The sequence below is a fragment of the Salvelinus fontinalis genome, chromosome 11 (assembly GCF_029448725.1).
Source record: "Salvelinus fontinalis isolate EN_2023a chromosome 11, ASM2944872v1, whole genome shotgun sequence".
Taxonomy (NCBI): Eukaryota; Metazoa; Chordata; class Actinopteri; order Salmoniformes; family Salmonidae; genus Salvelinus; species Salvelinus fontinalis.
In genome coordinates this window covers 44,168,946-44,187,338 of record NC_074675.1, presented here as the reverse complement: position 1 = coordinate 44,187,338, position 18,393 = coordinate 44,168,946, and the positions used below count along the sequence as shown (strand labels likewise).

Genomic DNA, 18,393 nt, shown 5'->3' with positions numbered 1-18,393 from the left:
AGACACTGGCCATATTCAATGGGTGTAGCACGTTTGTGAATTTGTCAGTTATTCTGCGCTCTGGTACACTCAGACGAGAGTGCTCTGAAATCGGAGTAGATGGCCAGAGCAAATTTACCAGCTACGTCTATCTACAGTTGTCGCAGTGACATCCATGAAAGTTCTATTGAAATGGTTACTTGCATAGTGGAGTCTTTTTTGTTTTTGTTTAGACTAACCAACCAGGTTCAATGTTAGCTAGCTATTAGGCTATAACTAGCAATGCAAATAACTGAGATATGAATAATATTACTATGCAGATCATACATTAGCTAGCGAGCCAGCCAGCTAACGTTGCTAGGTAGCTAACAGTATGCTTTAACTTGAAATGAAAATGACTTTCTGACAAAATTGGAAATGTGTAATATCTGCAAATGTAGCTAACTAGACTATCTTACCCATATACGTGCAAGGATGCTTCTCCCTCTCACATGCCATGGTTGCCCTTAGTTTGAAGATGTAATCCGGAGATGGGTGTTTTATACCACAGCCTTTTACGTGTGGTTGCAAATATGCAGACAAACGGCAGAATTTTCTCCATAGCTATCATACTCTAATTCCACCGGGCATTCCAATGATTTTAAAACTTGGTCCTGCCATAAAGTGGAGAGCAACACTTTTCCAGTTCTACTATGAGAGATCTTTCAAAAAAGCCGCGTTAGAAAGGATTACCTACACATACTGACCAGCTCATTTTACAGACTGGTCTGCCATGTAGCACGCTTCTATCTGAACTTATCTCTCGGCATGCCCAGCTATTATCTCAGTCAATCATGGCTAGCGGGAAGGTTCCTGTCTTTATTCGTGGCTAAACCAAGTAGGCTCGTAATTTTTAAAATATATATTTGTATTTGCATATGGCATACAAGTTTGTTATTAAGGCACGTGAAAGTTCACATGGTCCAGACAGCATTTCTGCCAAAACAAACATTTTTACAAATCAAGTTTAAATTTAAATGGCTCTCCTGTGAAGAAGTGATGCGCAACAAACACCTAGGGTCCTGAAACGAGACACATATAAGTGGTCGGACGCTACAGAACGAAGTTGGCAGATTGGCGGTACCGACTTCAGACGAGTCCCGTGACTTGTGGGGGTCGTAGAGCAAATCCACCGACATATACTACCGGTCAAAAGTTTTTAACACCTACTCATTCAAGGGTTTTTCTTTATTTGTCTACATTGTAGAATAAAAGTGAAGACATCAACACTGAAATAATACATGGAATCATGTAGTAACCAAAAAGTGTTAAACAAATCAAAATCTATTTTATATTTGAGGTTCTTCAAATAGCCACCATTTGCTTTGATGACAGCTTTGCACGGCATTCTCTCAACCAGCTTCATGAGGTAGTCACCTGGAATTCATTTCAATTAACAGTACCTTGTTAAAAGTTAATTTGTAGAATTTCTTTCCTTAATGTGTTTTGTGGCAATCGGTTGTGTTGTACAAGGTAGGGGGTATACAGAAGATAGCCCTATTTGGTAAAAGACCAAGTCCTTATTATGGCAAGAACAGCTCAAATAAGCAAAGAGGAACGACAGTCCATCATTACTTTAAGATATTTAGGTCAATCAATACTGAAAATGTCAAGTACTTTGAAAGTTTCTTCAAGTGCAGTCGCAAAAACCATGAAGCGCTATGATGAAACTGGCTTTCATGAGGACCTCCACAGGACTGGAAGACCCAGAGTTACCTCTGCTGCAGAGGATAAGTTCATTAGTTACCAGCCTCACAAATTGCAGCCCAAATAAATGCTTCACCGAGTTCAAGTAACAGACACATCTCAACATCAACTGTTCAGAGGAGACTGTGTGAATCAGGCCTTCATGGTCGAATTGCTGCTAAGAAACCACTAAAGGACACCAATAAGAAGAATAGACTTGCTTAGGCCAAGAAACACGAGCAATGGACATTACACCGGTGGAAATGTATCCTTTGCTTTGGAGTCCAAATTGGAGATTTTTGGTCCCGTGTCTTTGTGAGACGCGTTGTGGGTGAACGGATGATCTCCGCATGTGTATTTCCCACCGTGAAGCAATGGAGGTGTTATGGTGTGGGAGTGCTTTACTGGTGACACTGTCAGTGATTTTATTTGGAATTCAAGACACACTTAACCAGCATGGTTACCACAGTATTCAGCAGCGATACACCATCCCATCTGGTTTGCGCTTGGTGGGACTATCATTTGGGAAACTCCTTCAAGACTGTTGGAAAAGCATTCCAGGTGAAGCTGGTTGAGAGAATGCCAAGAGTGTGCAAAGCTGTCATCATGGTAAAGGGTGGCTATTTGAAGAATCTCAAATATAAAATATATTTTGATTTAACACTTTTTGGTTACTACATGATTCCATACGTGTTATTTCATAGTTTTGATATCTTCACTATTATTCTACAATGTAGAAAATAGTAAAAATAAAGGAAACGCCTACTCATTCAAGGGTTTAACTTTTGACCGGTAGTGTACGTGTTCGTAAGATTCACCTTTCCATAGAGGTGTGATAATAGTTTGTCGGCTAAACCGTTTGGACGCCACAGACGTTTTCGTGATAAGATCGCTTTTCGAGATGTCTCATGGTCTGACAAACACCGTTGTAGCTCTGCCATCTTTCCCCACAGATGCGGAAAGCCGACATCGGCGGAGGCAGTGGAATGAGACACAGGCCATGCAAAAAAAACGTTTTCTAGCTTAAAACTATAGATTTTTATGGGGATAAAAAAAAAAAATGTTATCTGCGGGTCCGGTATGAGCTGAATCAGTAGGAAGTGTTAATCACTAAGCAAGCAGCGTGATGTCTTTTACGCTAGCCTTTCCCTTACAGGTATGGGATGCACGCGCAGACAAAGTATGCAGACCCCTTGACTTTTTCCACATTTTATGTTACAGCCTTCAAAATTGATGAGGGAAAACTATTTTAATCCATCTACACAATACCCCATAATGACAAAGCAAAGACAGGTTTTTAGAAATGTTGACATATGATATCAGTATTTTTTTTAGTTACATAAGTATTCTGACCCTTTACTCAGTACTTTGTCGAAGCACCTTTGGCAGCGATTACAGCTTTGAGTCGCTGCAAGCTTGGCACACCTATATTTGGGGAGTTTCTCACATTCTTCTTTGCAGATCCTCTCAAGCTCTGTCAGGTTGGATGGGGAGCGTTGTTGCACAGCTATTTTCAGGTCTCTCCAGAGATGTTCGATCGGGTTCAAGTCTGGGCTCTGGCTGGGCAACTCGAGGACCTTCAGAGACTTGTCCAGAAGACACTCCTGCGTTGTCTTGGTTGTGTGCTTAGGGTCTTTGTTCTTTTCGAAGGTGAACCTTCACCCCAGTCTGAGGTCCTGAGCTCTCTGGAGCAGGTTTTCATCAACGATCTCTCAGTACAATGCCTCGATACTGACTAGTCTCCCAGTTCCCGCTGCTGAAAAACATCCCCACAGCATAATGCTGCCACCACCATGCTTCATTGTAGGGCTGGTGCCTAGTTTCCTCCAGACGTGACGGTTTCTTGGTTTCATCAGACCAGAGAATCTTATGGTCTGAGAGGCCCTTAGGTGCCTTTTGGCAAACTCCAAGCGGGCTGTCATGTGCTTTTTACTGAGGAGTGGCTTCCGTCTGGCCACGCTACCATAAAGGCCTGATTGGTGGACTGCTGCAAGGATGGTTGACCTTCTGGAAGGTTCTCCCATCTCCACAGAGGAATTTACCACAGGTGGACTCCAAGTTGTGGAAACATCTCAAGGCTAATCAATGTAAACAGGATGCACAGGAGCTCAATTTTAAATCTTATAGCAAAGAATCTGAGTACTTATGTAAATAAGCTATGTCTGTTTAATTTTTTGCTTTGTCATTATGGGGTATTGTGTGTAGATTGATGAAAAACATTTAATTTAATCAATTTTAGAATAAGGATGTAATGTAACAAAATGTGTGGAAGGGGTCTGAATACTTTCCGAATGCACTGTACACACACACACACACACACCAACATTCCGTGCACGCACACACACTGCACACAATTTCTACACACACATCTCAGCTGAGGTAATTGGGTTTCCAGCCCTGGGGCTTGACATGACATTCTTGGCCTCAGACTGATTATTTCCTATTGGAGATGTGCAGAGTGTAAACCACTGCTCTCCCCCGATTTCCCCCTCATGATTTGGGAGGTCTGTCAGCAACACCCTCCCCTGCCAGAAGCCTGTTTGGTTTCCCCCTCTTCTCTGCCTGTATCGTTACCTCAGAGTCACCCCAAGACCACAGTCATGCCAGAAAGGCACACATTCTTCCCTCCTGCCAGCCAGCTGGATGTTGGCTCCACAGATTTGAGTTCATTTAGTTTAAGGGGGCACGAAAGTTGTGATATGAGAGACAGGCTTTTGGCGAAGTTGAGAAACCGCAGAGAATACAGTGCTGTCAGCTGTAGTTTGGCAATTGACATCGGTCCTTCTTGGGTTTCGAGTGTCAACTGTTTGGATTTGAGGCAATTTACCTTTTTTGGTATTGAACCCCTCTTTACTTTTTAAAGAGGTTGTATACATTTTACAATCCAAGATCGTTTCATAGTAAAGGTGTTTTATTAATCGGGGAGAGACAGGAAGTTGGTCAACGGTACTGAGCATTTGAAGACGGCTCGAGGTTAGCAACTGCTCATGTTACCTTCAGTTCATTCTACTGTTTCCTAATGACCACAGGCTCTGCACTGTCACAAAGATCCAGTATTCCTTGATGTTCCCAGCACTGGACAAAGCCCCCTCTGCCGCTACTTCCTTGTGCCCCCCCCGCCCCTTACTGTATAGCAGAGGTACCGTCAGCCGCCCCATGGCCCTTCCTCCTCCTCTTCGCCCCCTCCAGCCTCTGGCCAGAAATCAAAGAGCTGCAGGAATTTGCCAGTAATTGTTTTACGACTCGGCAGAAATCATACCTACTAGTATAGGTGGAGCACAAAGGTCCCGGGCCGTGAAACTGCAGGCTGCCTGCCGCTGCTGCTGTTCTTGCTGGCATGAAAGGATTGGGAAAGGGGAGGAGGAGGTGGGGATGGAGAGGGGGGCAGCCGCCTGAAAAACAGGAACTGAGCCGTAAATGCTCACACTCCCCTGGTTTTGTCAATGAAAGCGAGGGTGGCGGAAGTGCTTTATGGAAGCACGGTTTATAAGGGCTGTCTGTTGCCAGGTCTTTCACTCTTGTTCATGATCGCCATACATTTGTACTTATTTACAGCATCTCCAGAAACTAAAGCAGGAAAATTTGTGTCAAGACTTGCTGCTGTTAGTGATTCTTTCTCATTTTCAATAATGAGCCAAATGGCTTGGCTGAACTGGGATATGAGCACAAAGAGTAATTTTAATTAGTGTGAGATTAATACACTCCTGCCATACTCTTATGGCAATTTGTTTTTCTTGGGTACTGTCTTGGACTAAACTGATTCAGTGTTTGTGGAAATTGAGAGTGGGGTCTAAACGAGTAGCCTCACGAGAAACGTTGAGATGAAAATGGTTTCGGTTCCATTTTGGCCTCCAGGTTTCCATCAGACAAGGTTTTCACAAGATGATTCCAAAGGCGTGCAATGTATAATAATCAAGAGGGTTGAGGGACTTGATATGTGGTGGGCACAGCAAGGGTGCAGGGCAGAAATCCGACCCGCTGCTTCGACAACGGGGAATCCTTCAGTGGCCGTTGTCAGTTTGGCAAGCAGTGAGAAGCTTAACTCAAACTCTAAACATGGCTGGGAACTCAACTCCACTCAAATTGTTATAAATCCCACAAACCGCAGGCTCAATAATAATGTTAGAGGAAAAAGAAATAAGATGTTTCTTTTAGTTTAACAGTTGGGAATTTTTGGCCAGAAAAGGGTTTTTCCCTCTTGTTTATCATATTCTTTTTCAATTGGTCACTTTTTCAAAGACTGGCCTGTCACTGCCTTTTTAAAATAGGAATTATAAACGATTAGTCTGGGTATTTTTTTTGGCAGTCCGTAATTTAAGTCATCTTTTGTCATGCTCCTTTTTTCCATTCAGAATGGTTGGAAAGACTGTTTTTACTTGTAAAATATGAGAAGTGTACAAGTTGTCAGTTGGAAGTGTTTTCACACAGCAACTTGTGCCTAATTTATGAAGCTTTAATAATGAGTAGCCTTTTTTATGAAGGCATGTATAAAAAGACTATTGAAGATTTCTCTTATTTTATGCATTGTTCGACTAGGTCTATCGTGAGTAGGGCTGGGATAATTAATACCAGTATCGCGATACTCGTTAGTATCGTGGCAAAGAAACAAAACACGAAGCAGACTTAACTTCTTTAGGAAAACAGACATAATGTTGTAAACAAACGTCATTATGTTGTCATCCAGAGTCACATTTATTTTCCAAGCGAAAGCACACTATTTTACATACAGGAGGTTTTTAAAGGAAAAACGAGTTTGGTCTGCTTTGTGATTTATTTTTTTGGCATGAAGAAAGTTTGCCATACTGGTGTAGTCCCAGCCCTAATCGTGAGCATGACCACCTTGTAATTTGCTTTAATCAATCCCCATATGTATGCAGTGTAGGCCAATTAATCTTCCCCAGCCTGCACTGCAGGGGCCTTTTTAGCTCAACTCCTTCGTCTTCTCTGAAAAAAGTCAAAGGTAATCGAGGAGAGGGATGAAAATGAGCTTGTATGAAATGGGACTCTCCTTTGCCACTTGAGCGTCATCAGGCAAATTACTTTTTACAGGGGTGGATCCCAAAATAAATGTGATTAAAAACAAAGTGAATTAGTTGTGCAAGGTATTTTATAGATAAAACAATAAGTAGCGTATCGTTTTTTTAACGTGTGCATGCTTTTCTCCGACGACAAAACTAAAGCTGATTTCAAAGGGGGTGTGGAAGATTTCAAAACTCGTCAGTGAAGGACTCGGCTAGGATACATACACATGACTATCCTCGATGAAAGGTGACTATCGAGGAGGGGACGACACTTCCGTTCGCCTACTAACCAATTTTCATCTCCGCGACCACTTATCGGTTTCTGGGTCACTGAAGAGGAGAGCGGGTGGAGGACTGACTTTTATCCAAATGAGGAAAAGCCAGGGAGTTGAAGGTGAGTGGGAAATACTTCCTTGTCCAGAGGAGTTTGGGGGTAATCCTAAGGTAGGGTCCCCCAGAGAGCAGGCCTGAATGGAGGCAGCGATGACAAACCGGTGATGCAACACTGGCTTTGTTCCATTTAACACGATGGTAATTGTCTGCGTTTCCTGATAGCTTTGTTGTCCTTGCATGTAATATGTCTTTATAGGAAAGTTCACCCTAATTACAGAATTATGTATTGGTTTCCTTACACTGTAAGAAGTCTATGGACAGGGTATAACAGCAATCCATGCTTAGCTTTAGTTTACTTGTTTTTTTCATGTTCAAGTCATCTAAGGGACTTTGAGCTTCACAATCAATTTGAGATACTTCCGGATGATTCGGTCATGGTGCGAAAAAAAAATGCTAATATCGGTCCAATGACAAATGCTAAAATGTTAGCATTTGGAAACCGTGCCAGAGAAATAAAACCAAAGCATGGATTGATGTCAGTGTAAAGAAACCGTGTCATTTTGTAATTTGTGTGAACTATACCTTTAACCTTTAACCTTGATGCCAATTTAGCCTTCAAAGAAGTTGCTCGTAGAAGAAAGGAAGCTGCAGAATGGATGGCTATTTTAGAGGAAATTGTAAGATTCAAAAGCACAGATTTCATGAGAATCAAATTTTCTTTGAAGATATTTATGAAATCTCCCATCATGCCTCTGCTATTCCAGTGGGACCATACAGGACCAAGGTCAGTGGTTGTAGAAAACCGCATTTGAAGAAACCGGACACATGTGGAAGTCAATGGGACGGTGAAACAGAGGGCCAGAGGTTGAAGAAAGAAACAGCCTTGTCTGAATGCTTTGAAGGCTGGGGGAGCAGATTGAACTTGGAGAGTGATGGAGCAACCACCAACGGCCTTGCTGACTGATGGCCAGCTGGTGCGCTGACAGCAAGGCGCCCTGGGTAAAATATGTCAGAGGGGGGATTTGGTGTTCTTAAACCTTTTACAAGCTGGGGAGCTCAGTGAGGTGCACTGAAAACAATACTGTACAGGAAATTAAATCACCTTGCAAGGAAGTGAGACTGGTCAGTGCGGCCAGCATTAATGGCCTTTTAATTAGAACCATAATGGAATTCTACCCAGCAACTGATCACCCTAGTATGGGGCCAATTATGGGATGTGAGTGCCCTGTTTCTAATAAATATCTTGCTGTCGTTTTGTTGATTGGGAATGGGGTCGGTGTTGGGGGTTTAGCGATCAAGGAATGTGTCTCCTTACCATCTCCGCTCCTAATGGTCAATTACCTGGGATGGCTGCTGGCATCAGGGAGAGATCACAAATCTAAGAGGGGCATGGTGGGGCTATACCTAGTTCAGTCCAGGTCCCATGCAGACTGACTAACCCAATCTGTTTGCCCAGTAACATGCCATTGTTAGAGCAACGACGTGCTGGTGGTGTTGTACACTAAATGCATTGTCTTGTTGTGAATGGTAGTTAAGTGATTTTGAAAACATTTGAGAAATAATAATCGTAGTTTTTAATGGACAAGTCTTTCCAATATTGTTAGAAAACTATTCTTGAAACAAACAAAAAAATGCTCTTGGGGCTTACTTTGAGGTCAGCCATGGACTGTTAAGCACGGTTTTGGGAGAGCGTTTTCGCCCAGTGCTCGCAGCTGTTGTTGGTGGATGAGGATGTGTGTTCACTGTTCACCCCTCTACATCAGCGTTGGCCTGGCCGCTGAATCATCATTCAGTATGCTCACATTCAGCGGTTTTGGATCAGTAGGGGTAAGGAGAGGGGTGTATGGCACTAGAAGTTGCACCTTCAAGATCTAGGCTAGAGATCAATGGTCTATTTCTGAACCGGGGGGTCGGGCTATAGGTGCAGGAACCATGGGGAAAAAGAAAGGCAGGAAGGGGAACTTTCTAATGCTGTAGTCATGGAGTAGGCCAGCCTATTCTCATGAGAGATCCAACCATCATGCCCCTAAAATACTCTCCTCACACCGTGCCCTTACTATAATCAGGTAGAATAGTGACTTGTGATGTTGTAGAGCTTGGGCGGTAAACCGAAACCGATCAACGTTGATCATTTATCGCAGGCATATTGCTGATTTCGCTCATTACGATGAGTAGCCTATAGGTCTACTACAGAAATTAGACGTTTTAATTGAAATGGGTTTTCTAATATGGGTGATTGTTAATGGGACAATTGATGGGTACAACTGTCAAAGTAGTAGTTTAAAGGCTAATTTTAAAAACAACGGTGGTGCACATTGATGATAAACTTATCATTATCGCATCAATTCATTTTTTTTTGCGATATGGATTTTTGTCCGAATCAACCAACTCTGATGCTGTAAGGGATGCTTGAGGAAGTCGTCCAGTGAATCTGAGTGGCAGATGTTTATGATTTGGTTACGAGGTTTGTGTTGTTCATGTACTCCCCCTGAGAGCTGCTGCCATGACACCCTGTAGCTTCGGGGACACAACCCCCTCCCTGTCTTTGGTGTCTTCCCATGTGGTAGGCAGATTTACACCTTTGTGTTAGAGTCCCCACCCCCCATATGGCGAGGTGTGCTTTGTGGAAGGAAGTGCTCTCATCCCTGGTTCTCCCCCTCTTTCTTGTTTTCCCTCCTCTCCTCGTTGTTTGTTTGTCTGAGGAGTGTGCCATTTGAGTGTCTCTCCACTAATCCAAAAGTCCACATTGGCAAACGGGAGCAAATTGCCTATACAACGAGTTGGGCACCGACAGGAGTCAGGAAGGAAACGGGGATGACTGGCTGAAATTGCTTTGATTAGCGCATGAGTTGCCAGGTCAGGATTGGTGGTGGTAGTATTTTTATACAGCGCTTTTCATTACAAACTCGAATCCCAAAGTCACTTGGTAGTAGTGGTCAAAACTACAACTAGTAGTCAATCAAGTGGTTGAAATAGTGGACACGACTACACTAAACAGTACTGGCTTAAACTAGAAGGTAAACTTGACAAGGGTTGGCATGCTGATGACTGTCAGATATTTGTGTAGCCGCCTGCTTGAGGAATTACACTGGTGTTTGATCCAAGCATAGATGATGATGATAGATATAGTCCTAGATGAATGTCAATGCCTATTCTTTTCAGATCACAATAGTGAAATTCTACTTTCCTCCCCTTTTTTGATTGGACAGACAAATAGGTTGAAAATGCTTAGATTTTCCTGTAATCAGTCTTGGGCTGCTTGTGGGCTTGTACAGCAGTCTGCAGTGCAGCCAGTCATATAGGTCAATAGTGCAGAAGAAAGAAGGCTGGAGCGAGAGCGAACGGGGAGAGGAGAGCATTGGGGCTGTGGTAATTAAGTAGTCCATGCCTGGGACCAATTATCGGCAAACCGATTTTGTAAATGGCTTGTTATTACAGGTTGGCCGCAGTTCGGCCAAATGAAAATGAATGAGCAGATTTGAAGGCCTGACACCCCCCCCCCCCCCTGCACTTGAGCGTTGTACAATTCTGTCTGCACTCTTCAGTCAACTCCTTTTAAGGCCATAACCTTCCACCTTCTGATGTTTGACCCCGTGGCCCTTGCTTGATGAGGGGATATCCTGGATGACACCTTTTTTGCAGTGTGTGCTGATCCTAAGCGCTTAGCGTATGGCCCCCTGCGTATTGAGTCCCTTGCTAACTCGATTAGTCAAAAGAGGAGCAGGTGACCACTCCTCGGGGGGGCTCCAGCACCATGACTCCGGTGTTGGAGGGAGGATGTTCATTAGCGGATTGAGGTCTCACCCCTGCGGCGCGTCTAATCATTACTCTCCATAGGTTGAGCAACTCACACCACTACTAAATCGTCTCGATGGAAGCCGACTCACTGTTCCGCCACTGAAGTTTGTGTTCAGGAGATAAGTGGTGTTCCTTTTCACAACTTAATTTGTCTCTCTAGTGGGAGTTCACCATTTGGCATATGGCCCTTTGGACCCTTTGAGCAAAGCATAACTTGTAGCCACGTGAAACAAAGCTTTTGTCAACACTTGTTGTAAGTTTTGTTTCTTGTGGCAAGTTCAAAAAGACCCATAGGAATGACAACCTTAAAGTTGACTTGGAGGCATCTAAGACACATTTTCTGTGCCATCCCTTCCAGTTGGGAAGACGCTTGACCTTTCTGCATACATGCATTGCAATGTAATATTGTGGTATTATACACTTTGTATTGTAAATGTGTAGTGATGTAATTGTTTAACTCTTGTTTGGACCCCAGGAAGAGTAGCTGCTACCAATGGCGATCCAAATAAGTACAGCATGGTCTGTCATTCAAGACCTCGCAGCTGGGTCTTTCAATTAAAAAATGGACATCGTTCACTGTGGCTTGATGGCCTTTTTCAGAAACTAGAATCTAGATGTTCTAATTAAACGATGCAACACACAATTAGTGCACCTATTATGTTTGTTTAAAGGCTGCTGAGTCATGGATAATGCAGTGTTTCAGCTGAGTCACGGACCAAATGTCGTCGAATTGAAAGGGTCATACTGAAGACTAGCTTTAAAACGACTTGAGTTTTTAAACTGTTAGCTTTATCATTGTTGAATAAAGCTTGAAATGGAATTTTACCAGCATGTACCTGTTCCATCAATGGAGGCTACTCACTTTTTTATTGTTTCTTAGGCAGACGGAGGCCCTGTCTGAGCTAGAAGCTCTCCTTTACCGTATTATGTACCATATGGAGTTTGACAGCATGTCTTTGACAGTGTATTATTCAGCCGCTTTGACCGATCGACTTGACAGATTTTTTAAATATATTTTCTCTTGAAAGTGCCTTAGGGTAAAGTCTTGCATAGTTTAAGTGGATAAACTGTATTCTAATAGTTATCTTAAGATGTTAAGTGCATCTGTTAGAACTCAATTGATTGATGGTTCTAATCCCAAGTACAATACAGTAAGGGCACGTTAAGTTAATAAACGCTCACCATTCAAGGTGAAGGGCCGCAAATAGCCTAGTGGTTAGAGCATTGGGCTAGTAACCGAAAGGTTGCAAGGTACAAATCTGTCGTTCTGCCCCTGAACAAGGCAGAACCCACTGTTCCTAGGCCGTTATTGGAAATACGAATTTGTTCTTAACTGACTTGCCTAGTTAAATAAAGGTTTTAAAAATTAATGGAGGGCAGGGGTTCGGGGAATCCAAGATTTCGTGGGAGGAAGGAGCTGTTGGTGAAGTAGACGCAAGACGTTTTCTTGACGATTTTATTTTTCCAACCTTTTTCTTTTACAGTTCAGTTCTGTCATCCAACTCTGGCTCATTACAACTCCGTCTCTGGGGAAAGGACAAATGCATTGTCCTATGATTGGCATCTCGGCTTGATCTGCGGAGGGAAAAAGTGAGTGCCTCGGGCTTGCTCAATAAAAAGGCTCTCCCTTCCAAAACTTTGCTGTAATCGTTGGCAAAGTTCCTGTTACAGGTCAATGAGTGTATTGTGCGCCTCGCTCTTCCAGTCGCTCCTTTGCATGTACAGTGACCTTTTCAACTTTGACTAGGGAAACGTAGCCAAGATGGTACCGCAAAGCCAACTCCCCCACCCTTTCTTGTCTGATGTGACGCACACAGAGAGGGTAAGATAGCCAATGTATTGGCTTGGTAGATCAATGTATTGATGAGTTCCTTCTAGGGTCACTTGTTGTAGGAGCACACTGCTTATAATGGAGATCTACATTGCACAGGTTGCTGTCCAGTTTAGTTGCCACATGAGACTTACCATGCAACCGGGATCCTGCATTGAAATACTGATGTCTACTGATTTAGGTTTCGAGAGCAAGTACACCATAACGGAAGGCCAAGTACATCAAGCGATAGGACGGCCACCTGCTGCTTTTAGCGGTTCGTCGTCGTTGTGTGTTTGAGCTGTAATACTTTTTTAGTGGGTGATAAATTAGTTAATGAAATAGTTTCAAAACATTGGGGTTGTGGTGATTTAACAAAGCCTACGGAGTGAGTGGTTGATTCGACACGTTGGAAACCCAAACTGCTGCAATACAATAGGCAGGCTGTTCATTGGTTGATTGATCCATAAAATGTAAATTACAGCTTCCAATGGCTGTAGGGGATTTCAAGACAGGTGGATGGATTGTTGAGCTTTGCTGTGTTAAATGATTGGGGAGATTCTGCCTCGGCAATGAGGGAGACCCTGTGGGAGGTAGACCAGGTGTTTGACGCTAGCTAACCCTCCGAGGAACCACCCTCCAGACGGTCTCACAGGTCCACACACCTGCTTCTTCACTTGCTTCACACCCACACAGGAAAAGGAGCTGGAGGCTAAAAGAAGAGAATTGCTCAAGACTATCCTACACTGTTTCTGGGTGGTGTAGCTCATCTTGTCAACCCAGGTTCTACATAAATAAGGCCAGTTTGTTACTGTGAATGGAATCTTTTAGCCGCATGTAATTGAATCTGACCTGACTGCGCAATTAATCATAACCCACAATATTTGCTTCGTTTTATTTGGTTATGGGGCAGCACGTACCCCAGCGGGGAGGTTGACCCCCGTACCCCAGCGGGGAGGTTGACCCCCGTACCCCAGCGGGGAGGTTGACCCCCGTACCCCAGCGGGGAGGTTGACCCCCGTACCCCAGCGGGGAGGTTGACCCCCGTACCCCAGCGGGGAGGTTGACCCCCGTACCCCAGCGGGGAGTTCGACCTCTGTCTAGCCATCCGAGCAGTCAGTCATTCGGAGCTGGTGTAATGTGAGCAACTGGCTTCCTGTCTGTCACTGCAGTTTGGCTCCTTAGCATTCTGTTTCTAGGCTACTTCCAGCCAAGACTCTTTAGGGGACGAGTGCTGTTTTGGCCATTCTGACAATGTTTTTATATTTACATTTTGTCTGGTTTTCTATGAGATTTGGCACATTTGAATGGTTGGCAAACACTGGTGGAGAATGCAGTCATTTTTAAAACCCCTGTTTTGTTTATCCTTGTTGGTTGTCCATTGCATGCTGTGCCCTGCCATTTTACTGCCTTTAGTAGACTATTGTCTGACCTTGACAGTTTGACTGAACTGACAATGGCAAGCCCCAAATCGTTTTATATATATTAACAGTGGTTCTTCCTTTTAAAAGTTGCGAGCTTGTACTTAGTTACCCATCATCACAGCTTCATTGCTCCAGACCACCACAGGGGAGAGTTAGAGCACTCTTTATGAATTTGGGTCCCAAGGTTTTTATATGACCAATCATATCGAGTGGTTCCAATGATAAATTTTGACATGGGCCACCCTTGCCTTTTGGCTTTCTTCAACAAAGATGGCTGACAAAACATTACGGTGGAACCAGATGTAAGTTGTTATAACGAGTCGAACAAAACATTTACAATTGAAAGGTATATGTTAAACATAGAGACAAACGTTTGTACATATTTTTTTGTCAAAGTTAATTTACAAAAATCGCTATTTAGCAAGTTATCTGACTAGCTAACATTAGCTAGTGTTAGGATAATGGATTTGTAATTCGTGTTTAATGTTTTAGGGACTCCAGAGAAGCACAAACGAGGCTGTCGTCTTGTGAAACAGTGGATGTAAAGAATCTAGCAAGCTAAAGTATTTACTGCAAATTGAATGTACAATTCTGTAAGCTTGCCTTGCACTGCAGCTGAAGTAACATAGCTAGCTAACTATTTACTTGCTTATTGTGTAGTGGAGGATAAAAATAACTGTATGCCTATGAATGTGTAGCTTACTACAGTATATAGCCGGTCTGTGTATGGACCCTAAAACTAATATTCATACCAATCTATGAACCTCAGCTATCATAGTTGTATCAACTTCAAGTCTGAATGGCATTAATGAAGCCTATGGATAGAGTAGAATATAATACCTTTATTGTGCCAAGGATGCAAGTCCTATATACACATGTACTGTAGTTATTACCACTTGTGAGATTCCAACATTGTAGCCTGTACATTGAATATGTTCACTGATCATGTACTCTTCATTGGCTAATAAAGGTGCGGTTCAGGTATGAATCTGAGACATTCTTTTTCAGTCATATCAAACTCCATTATTTGAATGATGATGTGTCTGCATGTATGTATTACAATTATACACTTCAACAGTGTTTATCGCTCCTGGGACATCAATGATTACACATTATAACTATGCATTAGACTAGAAACATAATTGATTTGTAATTCATATATACAGAGAGAAAAACAATGCATATCAAACTCCCTTCATCTGCATTAATCTGAGGACACAGGATAGTATTTGAATGAGATACTTCATTTCAACCAGTGGAAAATGTGAAACGCTTTATTGAAGTCCTATATCATTATCCAGGTTCATTATCCAGGTGTTATTAATACATAAATGCATTAGAATTCTGATAATTGTAATATTATAAATACAAGTTCAATCTGTACTTCAATGCACATATGGTGTACATTATAAAACGAGGAAGAAAGACGAGGTGGGGAGAGAGGGGTAGAAGACAAAGGGAAAGAGGTAAGAACAGCGGCAGACAGCATATGGTTCATGAATTAGTGCTACCCTAATATTCTCTCAGTTCATCACAATTGCGGTGTCTCCTAACCTTCGGGCCAACTGGGGGCCCAAGGCTGGTTATCTTAAGAGCGGGTGAGGTGGCGATGACGGGACTGGCTTCCTCTCTCACATCAAAACATACCTGCAGACGAGAGAGCATGATTTAAGCCTTGTTTTTTTTTATTGTAACACGGTCAGTCATCTTAAATCAGGAGGTGAAATGCAAAACTGACCTTGAATCATTAACTCTGGGACTACTACATCTGTCTGTATTTCTATGTAAAGCATCTCTTCAATAATACTTCCTGTTGACCCGACCAAGTGACATCTCACCTATGATCATGCTGTGCCCTCTGTGTCAGCCAGTTCAGATGCGGGAGGGGTTCACCAAAACAGCTGATAAAACCTAGAGCATTTAGGGGGGAGAGGGATGAAGTGAAGAAGAGAGACTATGTGTGTGTGTGTGGTCTCACCTGGTGTCCACACTAAGTGGCTACTTGGTACTTTATGCTGAAAAACAGACACATGAGGACAAACAATAGAAGATAATGTCAATAGAAGATACTGTATGTGACGCAGACACCTATCGGAATGTACCTGAAACATTTAAATATAGAGGGCTATGTGTCTCACCACTTGGTTATTGCAAGGCTAACCCCCAGGGAAATCATGACTTGGCAGCAACAGATAGTCCAGTGAAAATGGCTGTGTTTATGTGGTGTAAATCTGAAAATTAGCAGCTGACATCTTAAGGGTTTTATATTTAATGCATGTGAGACAGGTTGCATGTACAACAAGACAGGCAGAGATGGAGAAAAAGAACACAGAACAGTTACCTCTGGTTCTAGACACTTTTTCCAGCAATAAAGCTTCCACGGCCTGTTCTTCGGACAGTGAACATCTGGCAATATCTACATGTTCGACCCCTTGGTCAGCTTGCTCTCTGAAAGTAAAGAAAACAGCTTTTTTTTTTAAATTATAGATATGAAAACAATAACTGAGAGATGACCGTTCAATCTAAAGCAGCAGATGTCATTTTCAGGATACGTCAGTACAGCCCAGTGCTGCTTACCAGAGTCCTTCTTCCTAGGCGTCTGCTATGACTTCCTTTGTCGGAAAAAAGTTGCTTTCAGAACAATTATTTTTGATTGAAAATAATAAAAATGTTTTTGCTCTCGACAAAAAGACAACTGTACCTCCATAGCATAACAATTTGCCTGTGAATAACCACACCTTCATACAAACGTGCTACCTTATGCAGAATTCTTGACGCACAACCGAAGATGCTGCCATATTCTGCCAGCCCTCCCACAAGCGAGCCAGTCAGCAGCAGAATAATGCCGCGTGGAAGAGGGGAAGGAATGAGATTTGTTGCAAGTTGGGGAGGAGGGGCTAATAGCTGAACTTTAGACTATTCAACCTTTACTAAAGAATAGTCTAATAGCCGAGCTAGGTGTGAAAACCCCCCCGCCTATCACAGACCAGATTTGCCCAAATGACCAAGGGGTAGCTTGCTATTTACCCAATGTAATAAAGTAATGACTTTTCAAATAAGTTACCTTACACGTTATGTTGGCTGACAATTTGTTAGCTACGCTGTCCTTACGAACCACATACCTGTGTGTGTGTGTGTGTATATACACTGCTGTAATGATATGCTATGTATGCTACCTAACGTTAACAGTTATACATCAAACTTGCCAGTATATTAGCCTATAGTTATCTAACTATCCAATGTTTATTGACTTGATTATTCTTGTCATTCTTAGCTTAGCTAAATGGTATAGTCGTTGTGCTTTCTCAATGGACATTCGGGTGCTTTTGTAAATTCGCTCTGGCTATCTATAGCGCTGAACACTAGCGTGAGCCCATAGCAAATTAATGGAATCAAACGTTCGCATAGCCTGTTTTGACTGGAGTGATGCTTAGAATTCCATTAAAAATGTATCCCTTTTTATTTTACCACAATCTGTTCATCGGACGAAACTGGGGGGAAAAAAATACTTGTGTAGAAAGTAAACATCCGCACCTCTGGTGTCAGCTGTGCTTATGTCTGCATAATAAAAAAAGTAGGAAAAAAATGCAAAACTTCGGACTATTTCTGGTTTCGCGATCGATGACAAACAAGCTCGCTGCCCAGACTTACATAATTACAAAGAAGAGACTCTCTTGATTTAAAATGGTGCCCGTGTAACAGTTTTGCTTCCGTTCCTCCTCGTTCCTATCTGGGCTCAAACCAGGGGCCCTCTGCACATATAGACAACAGCCACCTTCAAAGCATCATTACCCATCGCTCCCCAAAAGCCATGGCCCTTGCAGAGCAAGGGGAACAACTACTTTAAGGTCTCAGAGCAAGTGGCGTCACCGATTTGAAACGCTATAATATTAGTCAAATGAATTAAGCCAAATTTCTTCATCAATCCCGTATACTATGTTATTACAAAAAAGGTTTGAAATTCTCTGGTAATGACAATACGAAATACCATCAAATGCCTCTCAAAGATGCCCTCTGGTGGTCAAACTATTAATAACTTACAGTAACAGAAATAGCTGAGAATGAAATGACGTGCCACAGAATGCTGCAGCAGCACGCAGGGTGTGCCGCAGTATGACGTAACTTTTTTAAAAGGAGGAACCACTGTATACATTTTTTTTTTCTTGTGTATTTTGCTATTTGCCTCATGACTCCTGCATGCTTTGCTGACTATGAACTTTCTTGTTTACCCAATCGTGGGACAGACTTTGTTCCCACACTCAGGACTCCCTGTTGGTTACACAGACTTTTGGCCTCCCATCCT

General features: G+C 42.7%; 1 protein-coding gene across 1 annotated transcript in view; it reads left to right on the top strand.

The window, feature by feature from the left end:
* LOC129865770 (protein AF-9-like) overlaps window positions 1-18,393 on the top strand; it is a 72,794-nt gene that overhangs the window by 10,121 nt on the left and 44,280 nt on the right. The gene's annotated exons all lie outside the window — the stretch shown is intronic.